Consider the following 15,336-nt stretch of genomic DNA (forward strand, 5'->3'; position numbering starts at 1 on the left):
CACCCGGCAGGGCAGGGGCGTGGGGGGGATGGGGCGTAGGTGCAGTGCTGGCTACCCGCGGGGACAGCGGGGCCCTCCGAGCCCCGGGCACATGGTGGCTTTTCTGCGGCTTCAGCCTTGTGCTGCAGGAGAGCCGGGGGAGGCGGCCCGACCGCATCGCTGTCCCCCCTCTGGGTGACATCACACGGCTGCTGCTACTTCCATGGAGCCACCAGCCAGGAGGACAGTTTTCCTCCCCTCCTCTGAGTTAGATGTCGGATGATGAGAAGCCGAGTTCCCCTGAAGGGGCCCGGCGCCCGTGTGGGCATCAGCACCCCGGGGAGCCACCCGCCCTCCCCGCCCCCCCCCCAACTGAAGCCCATTAGCTGGAGGCAAGGAGGACAGGAGGCGCCGGGGGAGGGGGTGGAGTTTTGGTCTCCAAGCCCATCTTCACCCTTGGCCTTGGCCAGCAAGAGTTGTGCAGGTGCTGCCTCTGTTGCGGTCCCCCGAGGGCCAGGATGAAAGTCCCCCCCGTCACCCTAGGGCCTGGCCCCTGGGTGGTTCTTCTCCGTCCTGGCCTGGTCTCTCGTGGGAGTCCTCCATCAGTCTCTTCCATGGGCCCTCCTCACAGGACCTGCTCCTCGCTGCTCGCCTGCCAGCCGGGACACCCTCCTCCTGCCTTTGGGCGGGAACATGCACCACCAAGCCTCCGGTTCTGAGAACCACACCACCGGCTTCCGTGGCTCTCCAGTTTGCAGAGGACGAGGAGACCCGGCCTCCGCTTCCTGGGCTTTGTGTCAAAGCAGCAGATTCTGAGCAAGCACTGGAAAGAAGATGACCTGATAGTGATGCACAGATAGCGATTCACAGACCTGATGAGTGAACGTGGAGCTGGATGTTCCCTCAGATGGGCCCTTAAACATTCGTATCACTTGAGGGTGGGTGTGCAGTTTGCCGAATCTTCTGCACAGAATTGTGCCAAAGCTATGCAGTCATCTTGTCCGTAGTAGGTAGGGCTCTCCGGGCCCTTGCCGCAGAACGTGGTCCCTGAACCAGCAGCAGCAGCAGTGCCTGGGAGCCTGTTGGAAATGCAGAGTCTCAGGCCTCACGCTAAACTCTGCCCTTCGTGACCCCAACCACTGGCCACGTGTGGCTGTTGGGCACTGGAAATGTGACTGGTGCCCCGCATTGAAATGATAATATTTTGAGTATTTCAGTTCAAATAAAATATCCTATTCATACAAATGTCCCTTGTTTCTTTTGACTTCTAAAAAAAAAATGTTACTACCAGGACATTTTTAAGTGCATTTAAAAAAAAAAAAATGGACAGACTTGCACTCATGCTTGCTTGCTCAGGATCTTCATTTTTGCCGCCTCCGTGGATCACCCGTGGCGGTTGAAGTCTGAGTCACATCAGGCCAAGTACCGGCAGACAGGAGCCGCTGTGATGTGTGAATAAAGTTTTACTGGGACACAGCCACACCCTCTTGTTACACATTGTCTATGCTTTGGTGGTGGAGAATGTGGCGGTGGAGAGCTTCAGGCCTTAAGGCCTGAAATACTTATCACCAGGCCCTTTTCGGTAGAGTTTCTGATGCCTGATCTGGGCCGTTGATCTTTCTGGAACTCTGTGGCACAGTCTCTCACGTGGATGCCCAGGGTGCAAAGTACTGCTGGAGGCCTGCCTCTTTCCTGCAAGTCACAGAGGCAGCTGAAGACCATTTGGTTATGTGATAAAGAAAGCCAAAAGCTGAGTTGAGATCAAAAGTCCCAATCACATAGGAAAGGCCTTTGAGGTCACCTGGCTGCTCCCTTGTTTGGTGACTGGGACAGAAGCCCCACGACGGGCAAGGACTGCAGGCCACCTGACTGCTGGGTGCCAGCATGAGCAAGAGCCTTGGTGTCGCTTCTGACCAGGCTGTTTTCCCAGATCCTGGGTGTGGGTATGGGTGTGGGTGACTTGCCTGTGACCGGCCACAGAGGTCCATGTGAAAGCACAACAGGGCTTCGTCCTTGTGCAACTGACACTTGGTCTCAGAATCATTTTAAATTTCCTGCTACAGTTTTCAAGTATCATTGAGGGAGGACGTGTGATTTTTTTTACATGACGCACTGGGGAGCTAGAGTCAAAAATAAATAAAGACTGGGACACACGGCTCTGCCTCCTGCATGCATGGACCAGGAGCCAGCTAGAAACGCGGATGCTTGGCGCCCCATTCCCCACGCCGTCCCCGCCCCTGGCCCCGCCAACGCCCTAGATCTGAACCTGCAGTTAACCGGACCCCCAGGAAGGCACCAGCACCAGCGTCTGGAAGCCGTCACTGGTCAGGTGTTCTTCACCTTTATGCATCTTGAAATCATCCGGGCAGTTTTTAAAATTCCGCAGCCCAGGCCCCACCCCAGAACATCTGGTTTCTTGGTCTGGGAGGGTTTGGAGGGTCCCCGTGTGTCACGAGTGTGCAGGGGAGGACGAGGACCTCAGACTCTACTGGCCTACCTGTGCTCTGAATTTCACAGCCAAGAAGCCACTAAAGGCCCAGGTGGAGCTGGCCAGGAGTCTGCTCTCAACCCCGGGCCCGCTGTCTGTCCCCCGCCCGTGAGGGTGGGTGGCTCGGTCCTCTCTGGGTTCCCATGAGGGGAGGGAGGGCACGGACCAGCTCACTCCCCTTCTCCCTTCCCTCCAGCTCAGATGGGGAGAACTCGTGCCCGAAGGAGTCCCTTGACCCCTCAGTCCTTGGGTGGCCTGGCCTGATGATGGGCCTCATTGGGTGGCAGCGATGGGCCAGTGCCCGAGCCTGGGGGCCGCTTGCCCCCCCCCAGACTTGGCCTGGCCTCATTGGGTGTGTGGGCGGCGGGGCTGGGGCCATCCGCACTTCACAGTGTCATTCAGGGCCTGTCTGGCTGTGGCCAGTCCGTTCCCTCGCAGCTCCCAGCAGGCGACACTCTAACCCCCACCCTCAGGGAGGCCCAAGGCCCTGCTGGTGGCCAGGCTCCCTTCCTGGCCTGGGTTCCTGCCATTCCTCAGGTGGCTACAGCATCCCCGCAGCAGGTGGGGCGGGGAGGCCAACTAGCAGGTGCCCTGACCTGGGGTGTAACGGGCGTGGGGTGGGGGGGTCAGTGGGCAGAGAGCCAAGGTTTGTTGGTAGGAACACAGCCCCGTGGGGCACCTGCCAAATACCTCTGTGACGGCCACCGAGGGCAGAACAGTCCTCCAGAAGCCACAGTGCATCCCAGAGGGGGTCCCAGGCGTGCGTGCACCCACAGTGGCCGCCCGAGGCCAGGGCTGCTGGGTAGGAGGCTCCTCCCCAGCTCTCCTGGGCGGGAGCACCTGCAGCCCCGGGGGCGCAGGGACCAGCAGCGCTAAGACGGCCTGACACCAACTGCATTTGAGGAAATGGGAGCCTCTGGCTTCAGACTGGGCCACTCGCCGTGCCACGCAGGGCGGCCCTAGGCGTCACTGCTGCTCCGTGCCAGGGCTTTCTCGCGTGAATGGATTCTTTCCTGAGCGTGCGGTATTCAGGAAAATCAGAAAGCTTTCTAAAATAGTAAAATCCCATGTTCCCTGTCCTGTGGCCCCAGTTGCCTCCTGCCCCCACTTCCCCTGGGCCTTTGCAAGGATGAGAACTGGCACACACCGGGGAGCTCGGGGCTGCCTGGGGACAACAGCCAGCACCTCGGGAGCGCGAAGGGCCCAGGCCTTCCAGTGCTGGTGTGGCCGCCACCCTGAGAACAAACGCTGCAACTTTATGCTCGGTGTAGGACGGAAACTTCTAGCACAGGGAACACCTGGGGGAGCAGGTGACCGTGGACAGGCAACACTTCGGTGGACAGGTGTGCAGAGAAAGGGGGGGACTGGTGCCTTCTTTTTCCTTCAGGGGACTAACTCACTCCTCGGAGCCAGCGTCGTGAGGACCAGAAGCACGGGGGCCTGCGGAGCCAGGGTGACGTCCTGGGACCCTCGGGACGATGGGAAACGGAAGGTGCCGCGGCGCCTTCCTGCAGCCCGACCAAGGGGTGGGGAGACGGCCAGCAGAGGAGCTGACCAGGCCGTGCTCCAGGGACAGTGCTCCCCCAGTCCCCATGGCCCAGCGCCTGCTTGTCCACCTGATGCTGTCCCGGCCTCTCCCAACCTAAGCCCTCTCACGCTTGCTGTCTCCGAAGCCACCTCCTGGCCCAGCTCAGTGTCTCTAGCCACAAAGGGTTTTCTGGTCCCCGGAGCAGGTGTGATTGGCTTGGCCCCCCATTCCTGCCCCCAAGCCCAGGTCAATCGTATTTAAAAGCCTCTCACTCTGGGCACACCTGCAGATGCCCTGGCCAAGCACGCCGGAGAACGTGGGTCCAGCCTTGGGGCGCACGAGTCTTGGGGGCCCCCTGCCCGACCCGCCGTCTGGGGAGGGGACCTGCTCTCCGGGCGGGCATCCCCTGCCACGGCGCTGCCCTTTGTCTCCTGTGAGGAGCAGCTGCCACCCCGAGAGCGAGAGGGCCCCGAGCCTTCTGTCCAGATGCAGTGGAGCACCAGTGACCCACAGACCTTGGCTCAAGTGCAGGACAGATTGACAAGGAGCCGTGGGGGCCACAGCAGGGTTCACAGTGCTCCCCGTCCCTTTGAAGCCCCAGATACTCTCAATGACAGGCTCATTTCTTTAAAAAGACATTCTGGAATTCGGTGCCTCTGAAAGAACCCACTAGTGGATATTCCGGGGGCAGGGGGCTCCCATCCCGGGGGACCCTCCAGGCACTCAGTGCCGTCAGAATGATAATATTCATTTAAAGGCAGAAACCCACAAACTCAAATGTGGTCAAACTGTTGCTGAGGGTAGGGGTGACGTACACGGCGGAGGAAACAGAAGTGTGTGGTCGCAGAGCTGGTTTCACGATGACTTGGGCTGTTTCTCCAGAACAGCTCTGCCTGCGGGGACATCCTGCCACTGGGCAGCGGCGGGAGCGGCTTCAGCCTCGGCTGCGTATCTCATCTTCCCTGGTACCCTGTCGGCCTGCTCCGTCTTCCCAGCTGCAGCCTGTTCTGGCGATGAGGGGGGGAGGAGGAGGAGGAGGAGGGGGAGGAGGGGAGAGGGGAGGAGGGGGAGGGGAGGGGGAGGGGAGGGGGAGGAGGGAGAGGGGAGGAGGGGGAGGGGGGAGGGGGAGGGGGTATCTGGTGTTGGGTAATAGATGACCAGCACTGCCTGACAGCCATCATTCCTCAGCCCTGCTCTGTGGGTCACCTGGGGTCCGGGGCCACTTCTGCCCGTGTCCCTCAGGACCTCCGCCCTGGCAGGAAATGGCCGAGCCTGGCCCCGAGGCCGCTACGTGGAACAGCTGGGCCTCCCCGCTGTGGCCTCGGGGCCTCTCCATGCGGAGATGGACTCCTTGGATCAGACTTTGGAAAACTTTTCTGCAAAGTGCCAGTCACCAATATTTTTCACCTTGTGGCCGCACGGGCACTCTCTGCTCTACTGTCCTGGACAGGAGCAGCTGCAGACAATCCACAAATGAACAGGCACAGCCTTGTTACAATAAAAGTTTATTTACAAAAACAGGCACGGGGGCCAGATTGGTTGGAGGGCCGTGATTCCCCATCCTGCGCGGTCACCCAGGACTCCTAAAAGCACAAAAGCACCCTCTTACTTGGGTGACGCCGGGGTGACCACAGAGGGCAGCTGGGGGCAGGGCTCTGGGCGTCTCTGGAGATGCCGTCCTCCTGCGGGGAGGGAGAAGGAAGGTTCCACGTTGGTGACAGATTTCGAGGAGACGTCAGGGTGCAACAGCATCATATTGGAAGCAAGGCCGTGGCCCTAGGCCTCCGCCTACACAACCTGGGGGGTGACCGGGTGAAATCTCGAGGCCTCGATTCGTGCCTGGTGACAGTGCCACCACCAAGAGGAGCAAAAGGACCTTTGATGGCAGGAGTCATGGTGAGGACGCCGTCTCCCCTGCAGCTTCCTCTCCCGGGTTTTCGTGGGACTGGGATGCGGGAAAGAGAAACACGATGAGACAGTTACTGTCAGAAGTGGCAGCCACTGGGCCACGGTGACATCATGGTCGCTGGGGCCCAGGTGGGCTGCCTGGTCACGTGCCTTCTCCGCAGTCCCTGTTCCTCGGGGGCCCGGCTGTCCGAGTGACGGGGGACGGGAGCTCCGAGAGGGCGGAGGGTCTCTGGGCACAGGGCGCACTCCAGCCCCTACCCCTTGCTCGCAGAATTGCCGAAGCCTCCCGTGTGCCGCCTCCAGCTGCCGCTGCTCCAGAGCGTCTCACTGTGTGTGATTTATAGCAGATCGGTTACCTGGCTCCCTGTGGGTGACCTCCCGACGCCTCCCCTGCACCCCGTGACCTCCCGACGGCTCCCCCTACCTGCAGACTGTGGCTTCCCCCCGGCTTGTGTGCCAGTGCCTGTGTCCTGGCTCTGCCACCTTCCCACCCTCCCATGCACCCTGCCGTGACCCAGGACCCTTCTGGGTTTCCAAAGGAGCCACCCTAAATCCTCCTGCCTTCCTACATTTCCTCTGGGCCTGAGACACTCCCCACACTGAAGGTGATTCTTCAAATCCCAACCTAAATACCCCTTCCTGCAAGAAGATCTTCCTCATTCCCCCTGGTTGCATCAAATGCTCCTTCCTGAAAGGACCCAAACACCAAAGGGGGCGGGAGGCAGATCCTTGGGATTTTGCTGAAACACGTCCCAGATGGCCCGAGTACATTCACATGTAAACCCTTCTGACACTCTTACCTCCACAGAAGGCAAAGTAGTTTAACTGAAAATCCTCAGTGATCATTTCTAGTCCTCAGTGATTCATCTCTTGCCCAGTGAGCAATTCTTCGCCTGAGACAAGGGTGTCTGAACTGGTTCCCAGGCTGCTTGCGGGGGCTCGTTAACGACCAGGCCAGCATCTATGCTGCGCTCCATTTCCCGGAAGCATTCTCGTGGAGCAATGTTGAGCTTGAAAGGAAAACAAAAACAAAAACAAAAAGGTACAAAGGCAGCTGGATCTTCTTTGCAGGAGGGCAGGGCAGCCTCTGGGAGCTACGCACAGTGTGGGATGGAGCCCCTTTCGCTTGGGGTTAAGGAGCGGGCAGGCTCCCATTTTGGTTTTGTTTTGTTTCAAGATTTTATTTGTCTGACAGAGAGAAAGAGAAAGCACAAGCAGGGAGAGCAGGAGAGAGAAGCAGGTGCCCTACTGAGCAGGGAGCCCGATACAGGACCCGATCCCAGGACCCTGAGATCATGACCTGAGCCAAAGGCAGACACTTAACTCACTGAACCCCCCAGGTGCCCTTTGTTTTTTTTTTTTTTATATCAGGAGGTTTGGGCAAACTGCTGCCCCTCCTGCTCTGAGCCGGGCTGAGGCAGGAGAAGGGAGTCAGGCTCGGGCCGGTGAGCAGGTGCCTGGTCCCTGCTATGTGGACAGGCTCACACAGTGACTGGGGACGGGGTTGGGGCCACTTGGGGAGCACTGCTGACTGTGAAATAGTACAACCTGGCGATGTCAGCTGGAATCACAGCAGCCAGGGGGCCGCAGATCTACCCTTTCTCTGGGCACCTGTCCCCCGCCCCTCCCTGCACACCAGACCCAGCCAGAGACCTGACATGCCTGTTTCTGTGGATTTGCCCGCGTGGGGCACACGCTCACAGACCTTCGGGGGCAGAGGCAGCCTTCCCTGGTGGTCTGGAGACATAGCACTGTGCTGTCTTTCACGATGTGGATTGGGATCCTTTAATGACCCATGAAAGTAATTTATGAGCTATGACTTTCATTTTCAAAAAAAGAGGAGGGGGGGTGGGAGCAAAAGATGAGTAGACATTTTTCCAAAGAAGATTATATATGAATGGCCAACGGGAACATGAAAAGACGCTCAATGTTACTAGTCATTTGGGAAACGCAGATCAAAACCACAGTGAGCTCTCACTTCGTGCCTGTTCGAACAGTGTCACCAGGACAGCAGTTCCTGGCAGGGGGTGGGGGAGCAGGGCCCTCGGGCGCGGTTGGTGGGAATGCAAACTGGTGCGGCCCGTGGAGGAGGGCGTGGAGGCCCCTCCAAAAGTTCAGAATGGAGCTCCCCTACAATCTGGCAATCCCAGTTCTGGGAATGCAGAAAAAAAAAAGAAAAAGAAAGAAAGAAAGAAGAAAGAAAGAAAGAAAGAAAGAAAGAAAGAAAGAAAGAAAGAAAGAAAGAAAGAAGGAAAGAAAACAGCATTTTGAAGAGGTAGCTAAGCCCCGTGTTTGCAGCAGCATTATTTCCCGCAGCCAAGACAGGGACACGAACATGTCTGCTAACGGGTGGCTGGACAAAGAAGTTGTAGTGTATGTACGTGTTGGGGGTTATCCAGCCATGGAAAAACGGGGAATTTCTGGCATTTGGGACACCGTGGATGGAGCTTGAGGGCGTGATGCTAAGTGAATAAGTCAGAGGAAGACGGATACCACGTGATCTCTTGTTGGGGGGCCTCAAACAACAAACAACAAACAACAAACAAACGAAGCCCCTACAACAAAACCAACCAAATTCCTAGAAAAGAGATCAGATGTGTGGTTCCCAGGAGCAGGGGCGGTGGAGAGGGGACACCGGGGGACGGTGGTCAGGAGGTACAGACCTACGGGTATAAGGTGAGCGAGAGCTAGGGATGCGATAGGTGGCACCGAGGCGACAGGCACCCCGGCTGTGACTCCCCGGGAAAGCTGTCACAGGACAGTAGATCCTAAGTGTTGTCATCACGGGGGAACTTTTTTTTCTTTTTCTTTTCGCTGTGTCTATGAGTTGATGGTTGTTCACCACACTTACGGGGGCCGCCCCACAGTGTATGTAAGTGAAGCCATTGCTCTGTGCACCTGGAACCCCTACAGCGATGCATGTCCATGTTATCTCAATTTGGAAGAAAAAAGATAAAGCAGAATTTAAAAAACAAACAAACAAACGAATAAACCAGACTGCCTAATGGTAAGCTTTTTTGTCTTAAAATGTTACCACTTTCTGTCATCGGACCTGTCATATGGCATCAAAAAGCCTACCTCAGGAGGACGTTGTCTCAAAGCTTTGCCTACCTGACATGCTCTTCTCTCGCTTTCTCTGATGCCTCACCCTCTCTAAAATGTCTCCTTCCCAGTTTCAAAAATGAGCATGTTTGGAGTTCCTAGTCCTCCTGTCCAGGCTTCCTGGCTGCCTTCTGGAGCCGCCTTCCCCTTCCAGGCTCCTCTGATCCTGGCCCGCAGCTGAGTCCTGGAGCCCCCAGCCCCAGCCCCTCTGTGCACGGCCTCCCACATGCCCCACGGATGCCCCGGGGGCTGCACCTGAGCCCACCTCCCCCTGGTCCTCCTGCTTGCCCCCTGCACTTTCAGGTTCAGAGAGAAGCCCATGCCGTCCAGCAGGTTGCCCACACCCAAACCCAGACTCCTCCATTTCCATGAAACCCTCACCAGATCCTGTCATTTCTGCCTCTGTACTGTCCCTCCTCATTCTGTCCCTGCCCCGCTCTGGCTTGGACCAGTGTGCCACATCAGATGGAAGGCCCTGGGCCTTCCACCCATGTCACCATCCTGTCACACTGCAGAACACTCGTCCTCCTCGATGCAAACTTGACCATCAGTGTCAGGCCATTCGTAAAAATGATGTAGATTGGTGGTCACCCAGTGCCCAGAATCACATCCACCACTGTTGTAACTTGTGAGGGCATGCCCTGCTCTGCGGCAAGGGTCTTGAGGCCCCACCTTGTCCAGGTGATCAAGTTAGTGCCACTGAGAGCAGCATCAGTATCATGTACCCCTGGGAAGAAGAGATACAAAGCCTGTCTGTGAAGTGGTCTCAACAAAAATATTTAACCTCAATTTCATGGAGACTCCAGATTACTTTTCAGTTTATAGGAAATTCAGGGAATAAAGAAACAAACCAAATGATGCCAAGGAAAACAGACAAATCCAGCCTGTGGGACAGACCATGTGGATTCTTTAGACAGTTTTTATCTGGTATGTCAACAAAGTAGGATATTAAGACCTTATTTATATTGGCAAGCAGGGAAGACAACACTGGAGCTGAAGGACATGTTTGTGCATAGATAGGGGGACAGAAGGATGACGGATAGATGGATTGATACAGAATGGATGATATCTATCATGGATGGATGATGATAGATAAATAAAAGGATGGATGGATGGATAGATGAATGGATGGATGGGTGGCTGGCTGGCTGGCCCGCTGGATAGATGGATGGATGGGTATGAGTGTGAGGATGGATGGATGGATGGACGAGAGGATGGGTGAATGCATGGATAGATGGATGCATGATAGATGGATGGGTATGAGTATATGGATGAGTGAGTGGAAGGATGGATGAGTGCATGGGTAGATGGATGGATGAGTGAATAGAGGATGAGGGAGTACATAGGTGGATAATGATAGATGGATAGAAGGATGGATGATGATGGATAGATAGATGGATGGAAGGAAAGATGGGTGCAAGGATAGAGGGATGGGCGGGTAAATGGATGAGTGAGGGCAGGGATGGCTACAAAGATGGAGGAGGGGGTATATGTACGTATGGATACAGATCCGTGTGTATTAATGCTGGTTATGTTGGTTTCTATGCAATGATAGGATACCTTACCTACTGACTTGGTCTCAGCCCTCTAAATGTCGGGTGTCCAAAAATCACCTGGCTTTCTAAAGATAATTATTTTGCTCAGATGTCATTTCATAATGGCTTAAGCTCAGGCATGTCTCCAGAGTTCCCGTTTTGGGGTTTTTGTGGCTCAAGAATGAAGTCATTGCATTGGAGATTATTGTTGCTTTAGCTTCAGAATCTTTGCTTCTGAAGTATCAGAGGTTTGGCTTGTGGGAATGACCAGGTTTGTCCTAGCTCACCACCTGAGGGTCATGCTTGTGCAGCAACGAATATCTGATGGTAAGTGTCTAGCTGTAGGCACAGGAACCTGAAGGTGAGGCTGATTCCACAGTTTCCCTCATGGTGGGGACAAAGCCAGGTCACAGAGGCTGAGGACTGGACAGTTGAACTGGCTGGCACTGCCGTGGCCCATCCAAGGGTACTTGGCAGGAGTAGGGATGGAGAGGAGGCTTGGGGGGCGGGGGGGGGGGCAGCGGCGAAGTGTTTCCAAGGATGGGGAGGGGCGTTGATCACGTGTGGACAGCAAGGATGGGAAGAGGAGGCTTCATAAGGGAAGGCTGGAACATCCGAGGGGCTGGGGCTTAGAGAGCAAGCAGGAGAAGTGGTTTAGAGGCTGTGATGGGTAGTTTCCTGCATCCCCCGGGCTCGAGGTAGTACCAGCTATTCAGTCAAATACCCACCAAGGTGCTGCCTTTTTGTTCCCTTGCAAAAGAAACCCTGTATCCTTTCTACCAGCAGGTACTTCCCATCCCTCTCATCACTAACACTAATCTAGTTCCTGTCTCTATAGATTTGCCTGTTCCAGACACATCGTATAAATGGAATCATGCACTAGATAGTCCCTTGTGATTGGCTGCTTCCACTTAGCATCATGTCCTCAGAATTTATCCATGTTTTTTTATGCACCTGTACCTCATTCCTTTTTATTGTCAAATAAATGTAGATTATATATATATAATATATCCTCCTGAATGGGTATATCATATCTTATTTATCCATTCATCAGGTGATGGAGATTTGGATTATATCTCCTTCCTAGCTATTATGAATCATTGCTGTATGAGCAGTTTTTTTTGTGGATGTTTTCATTTCTCTTGAGTAGATATGTAGGAGTGGAATTGCTGGGTCATATGACCACCCTATATTTAACATTCTGAGGAACTGCCAAGTCATTTTAAAAAGTGACTACACCACTTCACATTCTTTAAAGCACATTCAATATATGCAGGTTCCAACTTCTCCATGTCCCTTACCAATGCTTTGCTATTGCCCACACTAGGGGTGTGGGTTTGATATATGCATTTTCCCAATGATTGACAATGTTGAGCACTTTTTCATGGGCTTACTGGCTGATTGTGTATTGTTTTTGGAGGGGGGGGGAGTGTATAATTAAAATCTTTGCTCATTTTTCAATTAGATTACTTGTCTTTTTATTGTTGAGTTGTAAGAGTTCTTTATATATTCTGGATAAAAGTCATAAATGTATATGATCATGCCCCATTCTGTGGGTCATCTTTTTATTTTCTTGATAGTCTTATTTGCAGCACAGAAATGTTCAGTTGGATGAAGTCCAAATTTGTAATATTCTCTTTTGTTACTTCTGCTTTTAGTATTGTATTTAACAAACTATTGCATAACCCTAGGTCACAAAGATTTCACGCCTTTTTTTCTCTGGAGAGTTTTATGGGTTTCGTTGTTACACTTGTATCCATGATCCATTTTGTGTTAATTTTTGTGTATGATGTGAGGTAGGGATCCAGCTTCATTCTTTTGCGTGTGAATATCCGGTGGTCCCAGCACCATCTGTGGAAAAGAGTATTCTTCCTACCACTGAGTTGTCTTGGCATCCTTGTCAAAATGAATTGAACATAAATGGAAGAATTTATTTCTAGATTCAATTCAATTTCTTGAACCTGTATGTCAAGCCTTTGCCAGCACCTTGGTCTCTTGGCTGCAGTGGCTTTGTAGTACGTTATGAAAGAGAAATGTGAGTCCTCCAAGATTGTTTTGGACACTGCATCTAAAAATATAAAGAAAATTAGTTACAGAACAATCAGATGAGTGAGTTTTTTCCTATCTAGAGAATTAAATGGCAGTAATCCCCCACAGATTTGCAGTTCCAGTGGTTATCATATATGTCTTCACTGCAGCAACAGCAGGCATTCATTACCTTTATTATTGGACTGTCACGTGGTGGGCATAGTGCTAGGAACTGCTGCAAACTTTGGTTTATAAATTCCACACAACAGTCCTAAGATTCAGAAGGTGAAGTAACTTTCCTAAGTTCTGTGACATCCTTTGAAATATATATTTGGTTTCTGCCCCCAGTTCCTAAATCCCTTGAAATTTCATGGGTGGTAAAAGTATTATTCTAATGAAGTCACTCCTGGTGGGCTACCGGATAGCCTCAGGGTGGGGTCTGGTCTCCAGAATGACCAAATCATGGTTAGAAGCTTGGAATTGTCAACCCATCCGAAGCTCTGGGGAGAGGAGAGAGGCTGGAGATTGAGTTAATGATCTCTCATGCCTACATGATAAAGCCTCCATAAAAATCTCTGAAGTGTGGGATTCTGGGAGCTGCTGGGTTGGTAAACATATCCTCATGACAGGAGAGTGATGCACCCAACTCCAAGGGGAACAGAAGTTCCTGTGCTTAGGACCTTTTGGACCTTGCCTCGATACCCCTTTGTCTGGCTGTTCATTTGTATTATTGGCAATAGTATTTATAATACATTGGTAAACATAAGTGTTTCCCTGAGTTCTTTGTCAACTATCATGGCAAATTCTTAAACCTGAGGAGGGAGTCATGGTAACCCCCAATTTGTAGCCATGTTGGATAGAAGTATGAGTGAACCAGGGACCCACTATTTATAAGTGGCATCTGAAGTGGGAGCAGTCCTGGGAGTCTGAGCCTTTAACCCATGGGGTCAACATTCAGTCTTTGTGGTTAGTGTCAGAACTGAATTAAATTATAGGACACCCAGCAGGTGTCCATGGAAAATTAGAGGATTTCTTGGTGTGGAAAAGCCACACATTTGACGTCAAAAGTGCTGTGAATGGGGGACAGCTTCTTGTAGGTCACACAGCTGAGAAACAGTAAGGCCAGAACAGGAAGCCTGTCTGTCTATCTGTCTGTCTGCCTCTAGAAACTGTACTCTTCTGTACTTCTTTCCCATGGATGAGGACTGAGCTTCAGCAGTCATTGGGAGAGGCAAGACAACATGCCACTTTTAAAAAACAGTTAAAATGTGTTTTTTATTGTCATGAAATGTATATAACATTAAATTTACCATTCACGTCATTTTTAAGTGTACAGTTCAGAGACATTAAGTACACTCACACGTTGTGCAGCCAGCACCACCGTCCATCTGCGAGCTTTTCCATCTTCCCAAACTGAACCCAGTAAACACTGACGCCCCTCCCCCACCCACCATTCCTGGCAAACCCCCTCTACTTTCTATCTCTAGGGATTTGACTCCCCCGGGTGGCTCATAGATGCTCACAAGTCATACAGTATTTGTTCTTTTGTTTCTGTCTCATTGCATTTAGCAGAATGTCCTTGTGGTTCATCCTTGTAGCAAGGGCCAGCATTTCCTTCCTTCTTAGAGCTGAGTAACATTCCACTGTATGGAGAGACCTCGTTTTGTTTATCCATTCAGCCAAGGCTCTTTCCCCCTTTCAGCTGTTGTGAATATTGCTGCTATGAACACGGGTGTGCAAGCACCTGTTTACATCCCTGCTTTTCATTCTTTGGGGAAATAGACTCATAAATGGAATTGCTCGATTGTATGGTAATTCCATGTTTGATTTTTGAGGGAATGTTCAGTTTTAAAATGCTACTTTTGGAACACCTGGGTGGCTCAGCGGTTGCACATCTGCCTTTGGCTCAGGTTATGACCCCGGGGTCCTGGGATCGAGTCCTGCATCGGGCTCCCTGCAGGGAGCCTGCTTCTCCCTCTGCCTGTGTCTCTGCCTCTCCCTGTGTCTCTCATGAATAAATAAATAAAATATTAAAAAAATAATAAAGTCCTCATTCGAAAGAAATCTGGTGAATAAAATGAAGGATAATTTGGAGGGTATGATTCATAAAGTAACATATAGGTATGAGATTTCTTTTTTTGTGTGTGCTCCCCAGGGAAGTGAGCGATGTTTACTTTTTAGAGATTGTGGATTCCGATAAAAATAGTCTCCGGAGGCAAGAGTGAGAAATACCCGAGAACCTGAGCATCTACCTCACTGGTTTGTGGGAGACTTGAATGAACACGTCAGAAAACTCAGCACAGTGCCGGGCCCAGAGAGGCAGCTCAGCAGGTGCCAGCTCCCCTCCTGTCTCATCCCTGCAGAGGGGCAATGCCACCCGGGAATCGGGAGGCAGCATCCAGTTCTGTCAGAGGAACCAGGTGACAGAGGTGTCGCGTGGCTCCCCCAGGTTTGAAGCCGCAGGTCACACACCAGAGATGGCTCAATGATAAAGTGTCTATATCCTGTTAAGACGACTTGTTAGAACAGCAAGCATCACATCTGGCAATGAAATGCTAAACCCTCTCTCCCTCGCCCTTCCTCCCTCCTCCCTTCCATCCCTGTGAATCATACTTACTGAGACCTTACTGTGTGCCGAGAGTGGGATATAATGTAAAAACAAAAACACTAATTCTTGCCCTTATGGAGCTTATACCTAGTGAAATAAACATGAAAAAAAAAATCACTTGAATCTTTAATTACAGATGATGAGATTCTATATTCAGAAA

This window comes from Canis lupus, chromosome 1, assembly GCF_011100685.1.
Source record: "Canis lupus familiaris isolate Mischka breed German Shepherd chromosome 1, alternate assembly UU_Cfam_GSD_1.0, whole genome shotgun sequence".
Classification (NCBI taxonomy): domain Eukaryota; kingdom Metazoa; phylum Chordata; class Mammalia; order Carnivora; family Canidae; genus Canis; species Canis lupus.